This window comes from Callithrix jacchus, chromosome 10, assembly GCF_049354715.1.
Source record: "Callithrix jacchus isolate 240 chromosome 10, calJac240_pri, whole genome shotgun sequence".
Lineage (NCBI taxonomy): Eukaryota > Metazoa > Chordata > Mammalia > Primates > Cebidae > Callithrix > Callithrix jacchus.
The window spans coordinates 103,591,740-103,607,687 of NC_133511.1; the positions used below are offsets into that span (position 1 = coordinate 103,591,740).

The 15,948-nt window shown below is 37.5% G+C and overlaps 1 long non-coding RNA gene across 1 annotated transcript; it reads right to left on the bottom strand.

Annotated features, from left to right (window-relative positions):
* Positions 1 to 1,370: 1,370 nt before the first annotated feature.
* On the bottom strand, positions 1,371 to 12,310 carry LOC118145648 (uncharacterized). Its single transcript, XR_004730935.3, has 3 exons — positions 11,963 to 12,310; positions 4,374 to 4,418; positions 1,371 to 2,218 (listed from the first exon to the last, which is right to left on the bottom strand). It is a non-coding gene; the product is annotated as an uncharacterized LOC118145648 (long non-coding RNA).
* Positions 12,311 to 15,948: the final 3,638 nt, after the last annotated feature.

Below are 15,948 nucleotides of genomic sequence, written 5' to 3' on the forward strand. Positions count from 1 at the left end.
TAGGTCTCTTTTCTACTTCTGAATGGTTTGAATGTTTTTTCTTATCTTTGATGCTGTAAAACTTAGCACTTAAGGGTCCTTCTGATTTGGAAACTCATAGCAGTTTTTAATTCTGGACAGTGTTCCTTCGTTATGTTCACTTGCTAGTAATTCCACTATAGCACATATAGTAACAGTAAGCTTAGTGAACTTAGGTTGTGTAGACAGCTAAATAATGACCACCTAAAGACAATGCGTCCTACCTCCTGAAATCTACAAATGTTACCTTGCAAGGAAAAAAGGTCTTTGTAGATGCAACTAAAATAAGAATCTTGATAGAGCACTATTATTCTGAATGATCTGGTGGGTCCCAAATGCAATCACATATGAGGGAGGGCAGGGGGAGATTTGCTACAGACAGAAATAAAGAAGACAGGTACTCAGAGGAGAAAAGCAATGTGAGGATGGAGCAGAAAGAGATTTGAAAATTCAGGTCTTGATCACAAGCCAAGGATATTGGCAATCACCAGAAACTAGAAGAAGCAAAAAACAATCTTTTAATTTTCCTAGAACCTCAGAAGGAGTGTGACCAGACAACACCCTGACGTGGGCCTAGCAATACTGATTTCAGACTTCTGCAGCCCAGAACTGTGAAATAGTACATTTCTGTGGCTTTAAGCAACAAAGATTGTAAAAAGTTATTATCACAGCCACTGGACACTAATATATGTTCCTATTTGCTTCTTGAACCTACACCTCAAGCTATTAAGCACTTTTGTTGCCAGCTCTACCTTTTACTTTCCTGGTCTGTAACTTCCTTCTGTAATGTAATTCTAATGAATTCTTGAGTTTTAGAGATTTTATGTGATTTTGAATCAACCAAGTTTTCTTTGTCTGTCTTCTACCTTACTTACATGTTTTGCCTTTTAATGAATGTAATATGAGAGAGGGGATGTAGATGGAGTGTAATATAATTGCCTGTTTTCTTTTTCTACTATTTTTTCTTTTGTGTTTATGTAGATAAATGAACAAAAGATATTCTCCATGGTATTGAGTTCATTTCCTTCTATTTTTTTGACTCTCAAGTTTATGAGCTATGCATGTGTTTGCATGTGCATGCATGGGGTATGTGTGCATATATGTATATGAGATTAACCCAAATATCATACACATTATGTGATTCAATTATACTTTATTTCCCATTTCCCCCCCAAAAGCAGATGTAAAACTATCCTTGATCCCTGAACAGTAAAGCAAAAAGTGTGGTGTCACTGGCCTGTTAACGAAGGGAACATGAAAAGAAGATTCAGTTCAGAGCATGAGAATTATTATAATAATCATAATTATTATTATAACAAAAGTTGCAACTGCAGCAACAACAAAGCGTTTGTGATTTATTTTGGTCAAACTATAATATATGTGTGATACGATTTTCTGCTTCACATTGGTAAAGTGGGTACTATTTGCCTATTTATAAGATTATTAACTGAGATACAGAATCCAACCCAAGCTAACAAAATGGTGAAATTTCAAAATTTAGGTTCAATCCTTTACATCTTACTTTCTCCTTTTCTTTAGCATTTACTTAGAACCAAGAAGAACACACACATAAAAAAAAATAAGAGTTTCTAATTATCTCCTTTCTATGCGTTTCTTTGGTTTAATATCTTAGGTTTCCTTTCAGTTTTGATATTTTCTCTTTTTTAGATATAAATCACGTTAAACAAGTCATGTCCTTGTGATTTACTATGAATATAAATTGGTAAAATGCAGCATTCGCACTCGGATTTTCTGATTTTTTTTTTTATTTAATAGCTGGGATTATTTTGGTTTTATAACCCTCATCCTTACTAGGATCTAGCATTGTCCAAATATATTAAAATATCTCATTTATTAAAGAGAACTGGGTAAATTTGTCTTTACTTTCCCTTTTTTCTTTTCTGTATAAAATTCAATGAGACAAAGGTTGTTAATTGAAACGTTATCTCCAAAGCTGTTAGCTTTTGGGAGTTATAAGCTAAATATATTATTTTAGGAAAATTATGCATAATTGAAATATAGACTAACAAGAGCAATTTTAAAACCAAATGTGAAATACGACTTTATTCCCAGCTTGTACATACATGTCACTTGGAAGGTAAATAGAATTTCATTAGTTCTTTCTTGTTTTTATCACTCTCATCTACTTTCAATGGTCCGAGATAATGAGAAGTTTCAATCCGGAAGCATAAATGAGCCTCTGTTTTATAGGGAGAGATAGAATAAAAATAACTTTTCTTCCCATATACTGTTTTATTATGTTATCCAAATTAATGGACAAGAATATCTAGATAAAAAATTTATTTTTTACTTCTCTCTACCATCAATCTACCTACCATCTATGATTAATTATAGATGTGAATGATTGTCAGGAAAGAAGAAACTTACAAAAAGTTCTCAGTTCCCAGGTCATAGTATCCAGCACAGTCTTGTGTTCACTGTGAATATGTGTAACCCAATTATCTTACATAAGAGAATTGGTACAACTCTACGTTAGCAATCCCATTGTGCAGTATCATTACTTCTACCATACAAGAAACAACTATAATTTGAAATAGAAAGCAAAACGTGTGTGTGTGTATGTGTGTATTTGTGTCTGTAAAATCAAATATCAGGTGGCATCTGAGACACATTTTATCTATGGAATAAGCTCTACAGATCCAAGGTATCATGAAAAGAACTACCTAATATGAAACAGCTAATAACAAATAGGCTTTATACTAGAGAGCCTTTGGTGTAGATGAAGAAACTCACCTGAAACCACAGTATTCTACTCCTTTTCCTATCCATCAGTTTCCCACTCTATGAGTATAATAACATCACCTTACTCATAGAGTTTGTGGCTTATTTATCCATGCAAAATGCTTAGGAGAATGCTTGGAATCTATTATCATTTAATAATTATTGTTGTTGTTATATTTAGTATAGTTATATTTCATAACATGAGAAATAGATATTGATACTTTAATTTTATTGATGAGACTCAGAGGTCTTCAGTGACTTACACAATGCCATAATGAAAAGATGGGAAAATAGTAATATAAAATATTTCTCAGTCTCATATTAAAGTTCCATTAATGTACTATACTGTCTCCTATAATATCAGCAAAGGGCTATACATATGCTATTGGCATGTATCCATGGAACTCTCATATCCACCACTCCACATTTGGGCTATCTATAGATTAGTTTTCTCCTGTGTAAAATGATGAGTGGGAAAAAGAAGTGCCTTTTTTCCTCTATGGCATAGAATACTACTTTTCATTTAGTCAAGCAAATCTAACTGGTCTGTCAAAGTTCATTTTATGTGTACACTTTTTAGCAGCTTAAAAATTCCTTTATAAACTCTCAGCAGTAAAAATATTTTTTGCTAAAGGTCTTCACTTGATTAGTCTTTATGCTGCCTTGAAACATTCTGCAGTAGTATAGAGAAAAAGGAATGTAGCTTCCCTGGGAATCACTGAAGAAACTTGTAATTGATGTTCAAATGGGTAATTTTTACTCATTCCATGTAAAGAAAGAAAAAATTAAGGAGAATTGTTGGTACTTGGAGTTATTTCTTTCTTGATCTGAAAGAGGGAGAAAAGATTCACACTAATTTTTTACATAGAACAGAAATCAGACTTAAAAAGAAAAGTGCTTCTTTTCTCTATTGGCAGCTCCTTGATTTTGTTAAGTTGGCACTTGTTCTGTTTTTCCTATTAAGTCGTTCATCAGTTGGTAAACTGGGGTTTATTACAGACATATCAAGTGAGAGCAAAAACCGGAAGATATCCAGGAACCTGAATACAGCAATGGATCAAGCAACTTTGCAGAAACATGTTTACAGGGGGCACAGACAGGGCAGCTAAATACCACTCCAGATGGACTTACACTTGTGAGTTTATTTTCCTCTGACTATTTTAAGTAATATTTAGATTCCTCAAAACACTCTGAGGTTGGGAACACCCTTTCTTATCATTTCATTTTTAATTATGGAAAAAGAGAAAGATCAAAATTAGCATTCACATAAAAATGGGAGTAATGGCAAAGAGGCATGGTTAGGTTCATCCCTATAAGCAAAGGTGCTCCTTATAAAGGAGATTGGACAGCACTCATTTTGTCTCACTAAAGAAAACTGCTGTTAACATAATCCATTTTCAAACTGTTCAATACAAATATAAAGGGTACAGTCTTAGTGGGCCATGAGGAGGCCCAGGGATGATACACAGAAAACTTGAGAATACAGATTCTGTAAAAAAGAAATTCTTTTATCCCTGGACAAAGAGATAGAGCAAGATAGCTATACAGAAGCCTCCAGTGATCATCCCTTCCCACAGTAACACCAAATTGAGCAAAAGTCCATAAAAAAGTACCTTCATGAGAAGGAAGAGTCAGGTGAGCACTGAAGAGAGTAGGCACTGAAGAGAGAAGGAGAAACAGGTTTTAATTACCTATAATATCCCTCTCCCACACCCCAGCAGTAGCCAAATGGTATGGATATACAATGTGTATGCTTGATGGAGAGAGAGCACAGTGATTATGAAATTTTGCATTGGAACTCAGTGCTGCCATGTCACAGTGGAAAACAAGACAGGACAGAACTCAGCCGGCACCCCTGGAGGGAGCATTTAGACCATCCCTAATGGGAAATGAATCATGTATTTCAGTAGTCACAGCCTGAGTTCCAGTAAGCCCAGCACCAAAAAAAAGTGCTCTGGGATTCTAAATAAATTTGAAAGTAATCTAGGCCACAAAGCTTGCAAGTCCAGAGCAAGTCTTGGTGCTGTGCTGGGCTCTGCGTCAGTAGATGAAGCATTCCTACAACTCTAGGGAGACACCAGCTGGGGCAGCCAAGGAAATGCTTGTGCCATCCCTCTCCAAACTCCATGCAGCACAGCTAGCAGCTCCAGTAGAGATTCTTCTCTCCTGTAATCAGTGCTACGCTGGCTTCAGGCGCAAACCTAACCCTAACCCTAACCCCTATTATTTCTTCTATTTCAGTGAAGAATGTCATGGTATTTTGATAGGGATTATAGTAAATCTGTTGATTGCTTTGCATAATATGGATATTTTAACAATATTAATTCTTTTTTTTTTAAATTTTTTATTGCATTTTAGGTTTGGGGGTACGTGTGCAGAACATGCAAGACAGTTGCACAGGTACACACATGGCAGTGTGTTTTGCTTCCTTTCTCCCCTTCACCCACATTTGGCATTTCTCCCCAAGCTATCCCTCCCCACCTCCCCCTCCCGCTGACCCTCCCCTTTTCCCACCAATAGACCCCAGTGTTTAGTACTCCCCTCTCTGTGTCCATGTGTTCTCATTTTTCATCACCCGCCTATGAGTGAGAATATGCGGTGTTTCATTTTCTGTTCTTGTGTCAGTTTGCTGAGAATGACGTTCTCCAGATTCATCCATGTCCCTACAAATGACACAAACTCATCATTTCTGATTGCTGCATAATATTCCATAGTGTATATGTGCCATATTTTCCCAATCCAGTATATCATCGATGGGCATTTGGGTTGATTCCAGGCCTTTGCTATTGTAAACAGTGCTGCAATGAACATTCGTGTGCATGTGTCCTTATAGCAGAACGATTTATAGTCCTTTGGATATATACCCAGTAATGGGATTGCTGGGTCAAACGGAATTTCTATTTCTAAGGCCTTGAGGAATCGCCACACTGTCTTCCACAATGGTTGAACTAATTTACACTCCCACCAACAGTGTAAAAGTGTTCCTTTTTCTCCAGCATCTGTTGTCTCCAGATTTTTTAATGATCGCCATTCTAACAGGTGTGAGATGGTATCTCAATGTGGTTTTGATTTGCATCTCTCTGATGACCAGTGATGATGAGCATTTTCTCATATGATTGTTGGCCTCATATACGTCTTCTTTCATAAAGTGTCTGTTCATATCCTTTGCCCACTTTTGAATGGGCTTGTTTGTTTTTTTCCTGTAAATCTGTTTGAGTTCTTTGTAAATTCTGGATATCAGCCCTTTGTCAGATGGGTGAACTGCAAAAATGTTTTCCCATTCTGTTGGTTGCCGTGCAGAAGCTGTGGAGTTTGATTAGGTCCCATTTGTCTATTTTGGCCTTTGTTGCCAATGCTTTTGGTGTTTTGTTCATGAAGTCCTTGCCTACTCCTATGTCTTGGATGGTTTTGCCTAGATTTTCCTCTAGGGTTTTTATGGTGCCAGGACTTATGTTTAAGTCTTTAATCCATCTGGAGTTAATTTTGGTGTAAGGTGTCAGGAAGGGGTCCAGTTTCTGCTTTCTGCACATGGCTAGCCAGTTTTCCCAACACCATTTGTTGAACAGAGAATCCTTTCCTCATTGCTTGTTTTTGTCAGGTTTATCAAAGATTGTATGGTTGTAGATATGTTGTGTTGCCTCCGATGCCTCTGTTCTGTTCCATTGGTCTATATCTCTGTTTTGGTACCAGTACCATGCTGTTTTGATTACTGTCACCTTGTAGTATAGTTTGAAATCCAGTAGTTTGATGCCCCCTGCTGTGTTCTTTTTGCTTAGAATTGACTTGGCTATGCGGGCTCTCTTTTGGTTCCATATGAAGTTCATGGTGTTTTTTTCCAGTTCTGTGAAGAAAGTCAATGGTAGCTTGATGGGGATAGCATTGATTCTGTAAATTACTTTGGGCAGTATAGCCATTTTCACGATATTAATTCTTCCTAGCCATGAACATGGAATGTTTCTTCATCTGTTTGTGTCCTCTCTTATTTCATTGAGCAGTGGTTTGTAGTTTTCCTTGAAGAGGTCCCTTACGTTCCTTGTGAGTTGTATTCCAAGGTATTTTATTCTTTTTGTAGCAATTGTGAATGGCAGTTCATTCTTGATTTGGGTCTCTTTAAGTCTGTTATTGGTGTAGTGGAAGGCTTGTGATTTTTGCACATTGATTTTATATCCTGAGACTTTGCTGAAGTTGCTTATCAGTTTCAGGAGTTTTTGGGCTGAGGCAATGGGGTCTTCTAGGTATACTATTATGTCGTCTGCAAATAGAGACAATTTGGCTTCCACCTTTCCTATTTGAATACCCTTTATTTCTTTTCTTTGCCAGATTGCTGTGGCTAGAACTTCCAGTACTATATTGAATATGAGTGGTGAAAGAGGGCATCCTTGTCTAGGATTTCAAAGGGAATGCTTCCAGTTTTTGCCCATTAAGTATAATATTGGCTGTTGGTTTGTCATAAATACCTTTTATTACTTTGATATACGTTCCATTGATACCGAGTTTTTTGAGGGCTTTTAGCATAAAGGGCTGTTGAATTTTGTCAAATGCCTTCTCTGTGTCAATTGAGATAATCATATGATTTTTGTTTTTGGTTCTGTTTATGTGGTGAATTATGTTTATAGACTTGCGTACGTTGAATAGCCTTGCATCCCCGGGTTGAATCCTACTTGATCATGATGAATAAGTTTTTTGATTTGCTGTTGCAATCGGCTTGCCAATATTTTATTGAAGATTTTTGCATCTATGTTCATCATGGATATTGGCCTGAAGTTTTCTTTTCTTGTTTGGTCTCTGCTGGGTTTTGGTATCAGGATGATATTGGTCTCATAGAATGATTTGGGAAGGATTCCCTCTTTTCGGATTATTTGGAATAGTTTCAGAAGGAATGGTACCAGCTCCTCTTTGTGTGTCTGGTAGAATTCGGCTGTGAACCCGTCTGGACCTGAACTTTTTTTGTGTGGTAGGCTCTTAATTGCTGCCTTGACTTCTGACCTTGTTATTGGTCTATTCACAGTTTTAGCTTCCTCCTGGTTTAGGCTTGGGAGGAACAGGAGTCCAGGAATTTATCCATTTCTTCCAGGTTTACTAGTTTATGTGCATAGAGTTGTTTGTAATATTCTCTGATGATGGTTTGAATTTCTGTGGAATCTGTGGTGATTTCCCCTTTATCATTTTTTATTGCATCTATTTGGTTGTTCTCTCTTTTCTTTTTAATCAATCTGGCTAGTGGTCTGTCTATTTTGTTGATCTTTTCAAAAAACCAGTTCTTGGATTTATTGATTTTTTGGAGGGTTTTTCGTGTCTCAATCTCCTTCAGTTCAGCTCTGAACTTAGTTATTTCTTGTCTTCTGCTGGGTTTTGAGTTTTTTTGATCTTGCTCCTCTAGCTCTTTCAATTTTGACGATAGGGTGTCAATTTTGGATCTCTACATGCTTCTCATATGGGCACTTATTGATATATACTTTCTTCTAGAGACTGCTTTAAATGTGTCCCAGAGATTCTGGCATGTTGTGTCTTCATTCTCATTGGTTTCGAAGAATTTGTTTATTTCTGCCTTCATTTCGTTGTTTATCCAGTCAACATTCCAGAGCCAGTTTTTCAGTTTCCATGAAGCTCTGCAGTTCTGGGTTGGTTTCTGAATTCTGAGTTCTAACTTGATTGCACTATGGTCTGAGAGACTGTTTTTATGATTTCAGTTGTTTTGCATTTGCTGAGCAGTGCTTTATTTCCAATTATGTGGTCAATTTTAGAGTAGGTGTGATGTGGTGCTGAGAAGAATGTCTATTCTGTGGATTTGGGGTGGAGAGTTCTGTAAATGTCTATCAGGTTTGCTTGCTCCAGTTCTGAGTCAAGCCCTGTATATCCTTGTTGATTTTCTGTCTGGTTGATCTGTCGAATATTGACAGTGGGGTGTTAAAGTCTCCCACTATTATTGAGTGGGAGTCTAAGTCTCTTTGTAAGTCGTTAAGAACTTGCCTTATGTATCTGGGTGCACCTGTATTGGGTCCATATATGTTTAGGATCGTTAGCTCTTCTTGTTGTATCGATCCTTTTACCATTATGTAATGGCCTTCTTTGTCTCTTTTGATCTTTGTTGCTTTAAAGTCTATTTTATCAGAGATGAGAATTGCAACTCCTGCTTTTTTTTGCTCTCCATTGCTTGGTAAGTCTTCCCCCATCCCTTTCTTGTGAGCCTTTGTGTATCCTTGCATGTGAGATGGGTTTCCTGGATACAGCACACCGATGGGTTTTGGATTTTTCTCCAATTTGACAGTCTGTGTCTTTTGATTGGTGCATTTAGTCCATTTACCTTTAGGGTTAATAATGTTATGTGTGAATTTGATACTGCCATTTTGATGCTAGCTGGCTGTTTTGCCCATTAGTTGTTGTAGATTCTTCATTATGTTGATGCTCTTTAGCATTTAGTGTGATTTTGGAATGGCTGGTACTGGTTTTTCCTTTCTATGTGTAGTGCCTCTTTCAGGAGCCCTTGTAAAGCAGGCCTCGTGGTGAAAAAATCTTCGAGTACTTGCTTGTTTGCAAAGGATTTTATTTTTCCTTCACTTCTGAAGCTCAGTTTGGCTGGAAATGAAATTCTGGGTTGAAAGTTCTTTTCTTTAAGGATGTTGAATATTGGCCTCCACTGTCTTCTGGCTTGTAGAGTTTCTGCTGAGAGATCTGCTGTGAGTCTGATGGGCTTCCCTTTGTGGGTTACCCGACCTTTCTCTCTGGCTGCCCTTAGTATTCTCTCCTTTATTTCAACCTTGTTGAATCTGACGATTATGTGCCTTGGGGTTGCTCTTCTTGCGGAATATCTTTGTGGTGTTCTCTATATTTCCTGCAACTGAGTGTTGGCCTGTCTTGCTATGTGGGGGAAATTTTCCTGGATAATGTCCTGAAGAGTATTTTCCAGCTTGGATTCATTCTCTTCCTCACATGCTGGTACGCCTATCAAACGTAGGTTAGGTCTCTTCACATAGTCCCACATTTCTTGGAGACTTTGTTCATTCCTTTTTGCACTTTTTTCTCTGATCTTGGTTTCTCATTTTATTTCATTGAGTTGATCTTCGACTTCAGATATTCTTTCTTCTGCTTGGTCAGTTCGGCTATTGAAGCTTGTGCATGCTTCGCGAAGTTCTCGTATTGTGTTTTTCAGCTCCTTTAATTCATTCATATTCCTCTCTAAGTTATCCATTCTTGTTATCATTTCCTCAAATCTTTTTTCATATCTTTTTTCAAGGTTCTTAGTTTCTTTGCACTGATTTAAAACATGTTCTTTTAGCTCACAAAAGTTTCTCATTATCCACCTTCTGAAGTCTAAATCCGTCATTTTGTCACAGTCATTCTCCATCCAGCTTTGTTCCCTTGCTGGTGAGGAGTTTTGGTCCTTTCTAGGAGGCGAGGTGTTCTGGTTTTGGGTGTTTTCCTCCTTTTTGCTCTGGTTTCTTCCCATCTTTGTGGATTTATCCACCTGTCGTCTGTGTAGTTGCTGACTTTTCGATTGGGTCTCTGAGTGGACACCCAGATTGTTGATGATGAAGTATTTCCGTTACTTGGTTTTCCTTCTACCAGTCTAGCCCCTTCACTGTACGACTGCTGAGGTCCACTCCAGGCCCTGCTTGTCTGGGGTGCACCTATAGCAGCTGCGGAACAGTAAGGGATGCTACCAGTTTCTTTTTCTGCTATCTGTGTTCCAGAATGATGCCTGCCAAATGTCAGTCTTTTGGATATAGAGGGGTCAGGGAGCTGCTTGAGGAGACAGTCTGTACTTTATAGGAGCTCAAGTGGTGAGCTGTGAGCTCTGTTGTTCATTCAGGCCTTTAGGCTGCTATGTTTAATTCTGCTGCAACAGAACTCATAAGAAAACCCTTTTTTTTCTCAGATGCTCTGTCTGGGGGGGTTGGGGCTTTGTTTTTGAGTGTCCGTTTTTCTGTCCTGCCCAGCTCGGAGGCAGTCTAGTCACTATTTGCCTGCCGAGGCTCCGCCCTGCTCATGTGAGGGTCGCCCTGTTGCTGCAGGCTCTGCCCTTCTGCTGCGGTCTCTGCCCTGCTGCCACAGGCTGCGCCCTGTGGCGGAGTCTCCCTGTTGTAGCGGGTTGCCTTGGCAACGGCAGGCTGCGTCAGCAATGGGCATGTACCTCAGTAGGGGCGGTTTGCCTCAGTAATGGCGAATGCCTGTCTCCCACGGAGCTGCGGCCTCAGGGAATCCCTCCACAGGGAGCGTTTGGAATCACCATTTTGTTTGTCCCACTGCGCTACCCAAAACGCTGTGACCCTGGAATCTCCTGGGCTGGCTCACTGTCCAAGTCCTGTTCAGTCTCAAGTTCAGCCCTCCCAAGTCTCAGGTTGCCGGCCCAACAGGGCACCCGGACGAGCGCGCTTTGTGTGGAGCACTGTGTAGCGCTGCCACAGCGTGGGCAGCCACCGCACTAGCCGCCAGCTGCACCAGCCAAAAGCTCTGCCTGGCGTCCCACATCACCTCTATACCTAGGAATTTCCCCGTTCTGTGGGAAACAAAGATCCGTCTGGAAATGCAGCCCTGACTCACCCCCTTTGTGCATTGATCGTGAGCTTCAATCCTGGGTTGTTCTCACAGCGCCATCTTGTGTCCTCTCCACAATATTAATTCTTTCAATTTATTAACATAGAATATCTTTTCATATTTTTGTATCCTCTTCAATTTCTTGCTTTAATATTTTATAGTTTTACTGTAGAGATTTTTTTTTTACTTCTTTGAATAAGGTTATTCCTAGGTATTTAATTTTATTGGTTGCTATTATAATTGGGATTCCTTTGTCTCTAGATGACCCTAATGCAGTGGCTACTTTTAGTGAAATTAGAGAAATTTACTTTTCTAAAATAAATTACACAGGTGATTCTAGTAGGAATTTCTATCTAAAAAAAGATGGAGAGAAAAACACTACCACCACTACCTACATTATAGATTAAACCATGGGAGTGCCTCCCCTCTAGTGTCTTCCATTCTACTCATTTCATGCAGTCTCCATACTGTGACAAACAGGATATATTTTTCTTGTTTATACCTGTATCTTGAGAGATGAGCACTCTGCCTTGTATGTAAAAAGAGCTCAATATCTGTTGAGTGGGGTCTCACTCTATAAACATATTACACCTAGAATGCTTCTAAGCCCATTCATTGGAAAGAGGCTTGTAGACACGTAATTTCACATGCAGATCATAGAACTCACCCTGGGGATCCTGTCCAGGACAGGGAAGGGCTTTGCTGTTTCTGATGGTGGAGTTCTGGCATCAGATCTTCTTTGATGTGCCACTCTGGACTGCCCTTAAGTGAAAATGAACACTGCAAATAAGCAGCTTTGCATTGTGATGGCAGAGCTATGCAGGAAAAATGACACAGCCCATTACTAACCAATTCCAGGTGCTTGCTAAATTTGTTTCAGTCTCTTTATTTCCTCAGCATCAGCACACAGTAAACCTAGTATTACGCAATTTAAGAAATTCAGAGAATAAGTGTCTTCTCTTAAATACCTTTGAGAAAATTAGCAGTATTATTTTCTCATCTGTGTATAGGTATACTATAATTTATAATATACCTGTAGATAGTCTGAAAACCTAGACTTTGAGAATAAACATTCATTTGTAAGTGATAATTTTTTTGAGTGATACAAATATATATTATTTCAAGATGATAATAAAAACTGTATATGGAGTCATGGCTATTTAAGAACACTTAAAATTGATAAAGCATTAAAGTTTAAAAATTAATATCTGATTTATAATTTACATAAAACAGAAAAAGGATGCAAATTATATATATTGAATGATTGCCATTTTTATTAGAAAAAAAATTACCTGCATTTAGAAAAATATGCTAATAGTAAATACAATAAGATATATAGATAAAGGTAAAATATATAAATAGATAAAGGTAAATATGATAAAATATATAGATAAAAGTAAATACAATAAAATATATAGACAAAACTATGGTTCTACAACTATTACTCAAGGTCATACATGTGACCTACAAATGTGTATGATATAATATATATTTGAGTTCATTAAAGGCAAGAGTGCTCATCTCTCAAGATGCAAACATAAGCAAAACAATAAATTCTGTTTGTCACAGTGTGGAGACTGCATGGCATGAGTAGAATGGGAGACAGTGGTAGAATGGAGGTACTCCTGTGGTTCAAGGTTACACATATGACCTTGAGTAATAGTTGTGGAACTGTAGTTAATTTGTCCATCTATATTTGTTTTGTAATTATTCTACGATGAAAGTGAATTACCTTCAACGTTACTGCAAAATTGTCCTGAATTAAAAATTTGAAGAACAGTCCCTTTGAATTGTTGGAAGTTTGTTGCAAAGGTTTTGTTAAAAATTTAGAATATCTCTCTTTTCTCCTTCTAGCAGTAATTTTTAAGGAAAGTAACTATACAGAAATAAAGAAAGTAATTATATGGATAAAAAAAAGACATCTTGTTTTCCCTTCTATCTCTGTAGAGTAGTTAAGCCTGAATAACAAAATGGCTTTATGAGTTCAGATGAAATTACTGGAAACTTCAGAAATGCCTTTTCTCATTATCTCCCTCAGACATCTGTCAATATTTATCTGTTAATAGACTAAGCAATCAGCCTCAGTAAATAAAATATCAGATCCAAATATATATGTATATCATTCAAGCAATTAAAAGGATGAATGGGATAGGATATTAGCATGACAATTATGTCCAATACCCTTATTTATATGGATCTTTCCTTCACAAAAGTTAATAGGTGGTGAAACTAGCAGGCTGAACAGTAATGACATTCCTCAGGTTTTCTCCCTATTGTCAACCACTTCACTGATATTTCTGAGAAGCTTAATTGGAAACAAATTCAAAAATAAACAGACTCTAATTTATAAAAGTAAGACAAAAATCAAAGTCAGCTCTAAAACACAACTGGCACTCACATTGAAGCCATAAGCTTTCTGTGACCTGGGTAGAGTCTGACGTTGCTTTTTTGACAGTAAAGTGGGTTATAATTGCCTACTGGCCTTTGACTTACTAGTTGTATAAACTTGAGGAGGTTACTTAAACTCTTTGAAGCATATGCAAAACATTTGCAGAATGAGATTATGAAATCAATTTCATAATTTCAGAGTGAGACCCTGCCTCTTAAAGAAAAAACGGTCAGATTCTCAGGGCTGGTCAGGTTTCTGCCCACTTTGGACCCACATGAGGATGCCACGGAGTGCACCTATCGCCTGGTGGACAGTCCTGGGAGAACCTCAGGCTTCCTTGGCAACAAAGGCAGAGCCGGGCAGCAATGAATTTGGAGACTCTGGAGCCTCAGTTCCCTTCTGTGTGTTGATGAGACAATGAGAGTTTACACTGTATGCTGGACAGCATTCCCGCTTATCAATAAATTTCTTTGTTTTAAAAACAAAACAAAACAAAAACCATGCTGATATGGTTTGGCTGTGTCCCCACCCAAACCTCATTTTGAATTGTAGCTCCCATAATTCCCACATGTTGTGGGACGGACCTGTTGGGAGACAGTTGAAGCATGGGGGTCATTTTCCCATACTGTTCTTGTAGTAGTGAGTAAATCTCAGGAGATCTGATGGTTTTATAAAAGGTTTCCCCTTTTCTTGGCTCTCATTCTTTCTTGCCTGCCACTATGGTAAACATGCCTTTAGCCTTCCACCATTATCGTGATTGTGAGGACTCCCAGCCACATGGAACTGTGGGTCTGTTAAACCTCATTTGCTTTATAAATTCTTCAGTCTCAGGTATGTTTTTATCAGCAGAGTGAAAACAGACTAATACTTGGTGTGATAATTTTGAAATAAAACGTGTAAATTACTCAGTACAATGTCTAACATTAAATAGGTTAAAGCATATTACTTAGATCCTCTTAAGGATATCTCTGAATATCCTTAAATGGATTGAAGTAATATGGTTTAAACTATTTAATATTTTAATGGATATTTTGGATATTTTAATCCAAATGAAATGCACTTAGTAAATGATCAGTGCCTTAAAAGCAATAGTCCTTCATCTATTCTATAAGATGATGATGATAATTTAAAATATTAAATAGTCTCAGCATTTGAACAAACCTATAGTTTCCTGCAGCTGTGGAATTGAATATGTTCGTATTAGCTCTGGCTCTACTTTTGAAAGATGTAGTTTCCGAGATGTTTTTCCTTCTCTATGCATGTCGTAAAATGGTGGTTGGGAATGCAAATTACAAAATGCAGGAAAATACAGAAAATGGAGAATGGTTTCACAATAAAATATTGTTTCAAAATTTGAATCATCAGCTGTGCTACTTCTTTGAATATCCACACCTTATCTTAAAATTGGTAATAATTATAATAACTTCACATGGTTTTTGAGAAGATAGGAAAAGTACTTATCACGTAATAGGTTACTAATAACTCAGCTCCCTACTAATACTCTACCTACCTTTCACACAAAACAAACAAACAAACAAACAAAAACTTCAAATTAAAATTGTCTTCAGCAGCTGGCTCTAGCCTAGGTTAATGAGATATTATAGAAGAGAAAAATAGTTAATCATACATTATAATTTAGTAACCCCAATCTGAAAAATTTCTGAAGGGCAACATGGAAGAAAGATTTGGTAGAATATTTATTGTTTCAGTAATTTAAATGTATATGATTATTGTCTAAGTATCTTAAGGCAATGAAAACAAAACATAACAACTTTTGAAGTATTGATAAAATATCTATTAATATTTTATGTTTTAATGAATTTACATCAACCAGTCATTGCTTATATGATACAACGCTGAATAGAATACTTCAGTAAATGTGAATTATATTGCACTAAATTCAAGGGCATTTTTTTTTTGAAACTGGTATAGAGCTTTTCCTATAAAGTAAAAAAATGCGGGTGATGAAAAATGGGAACACATGGACACAGAGAGGGGAGTACTAAACACTGGGGTCCATAGGGGGGAAAAGGGGAGGGCCAGTGGGAGGGGGAGGTGGGGAGGGATTACCTGGGGAGAAATGCCAAATGTGGGTGAAGGGGAGAAAGCAAACAAAGCACACTGCCATGTGTGTACCTATGAAACTGTATTGCATGCTCTGCACATGTACCCCAAAACCTAAAATGCAATAAAAAAAAATCAGTTTTATCTATATAATGCTTTTCACAACCTACAACAAAAACTTTTTAGTTTTTTAAAGATGA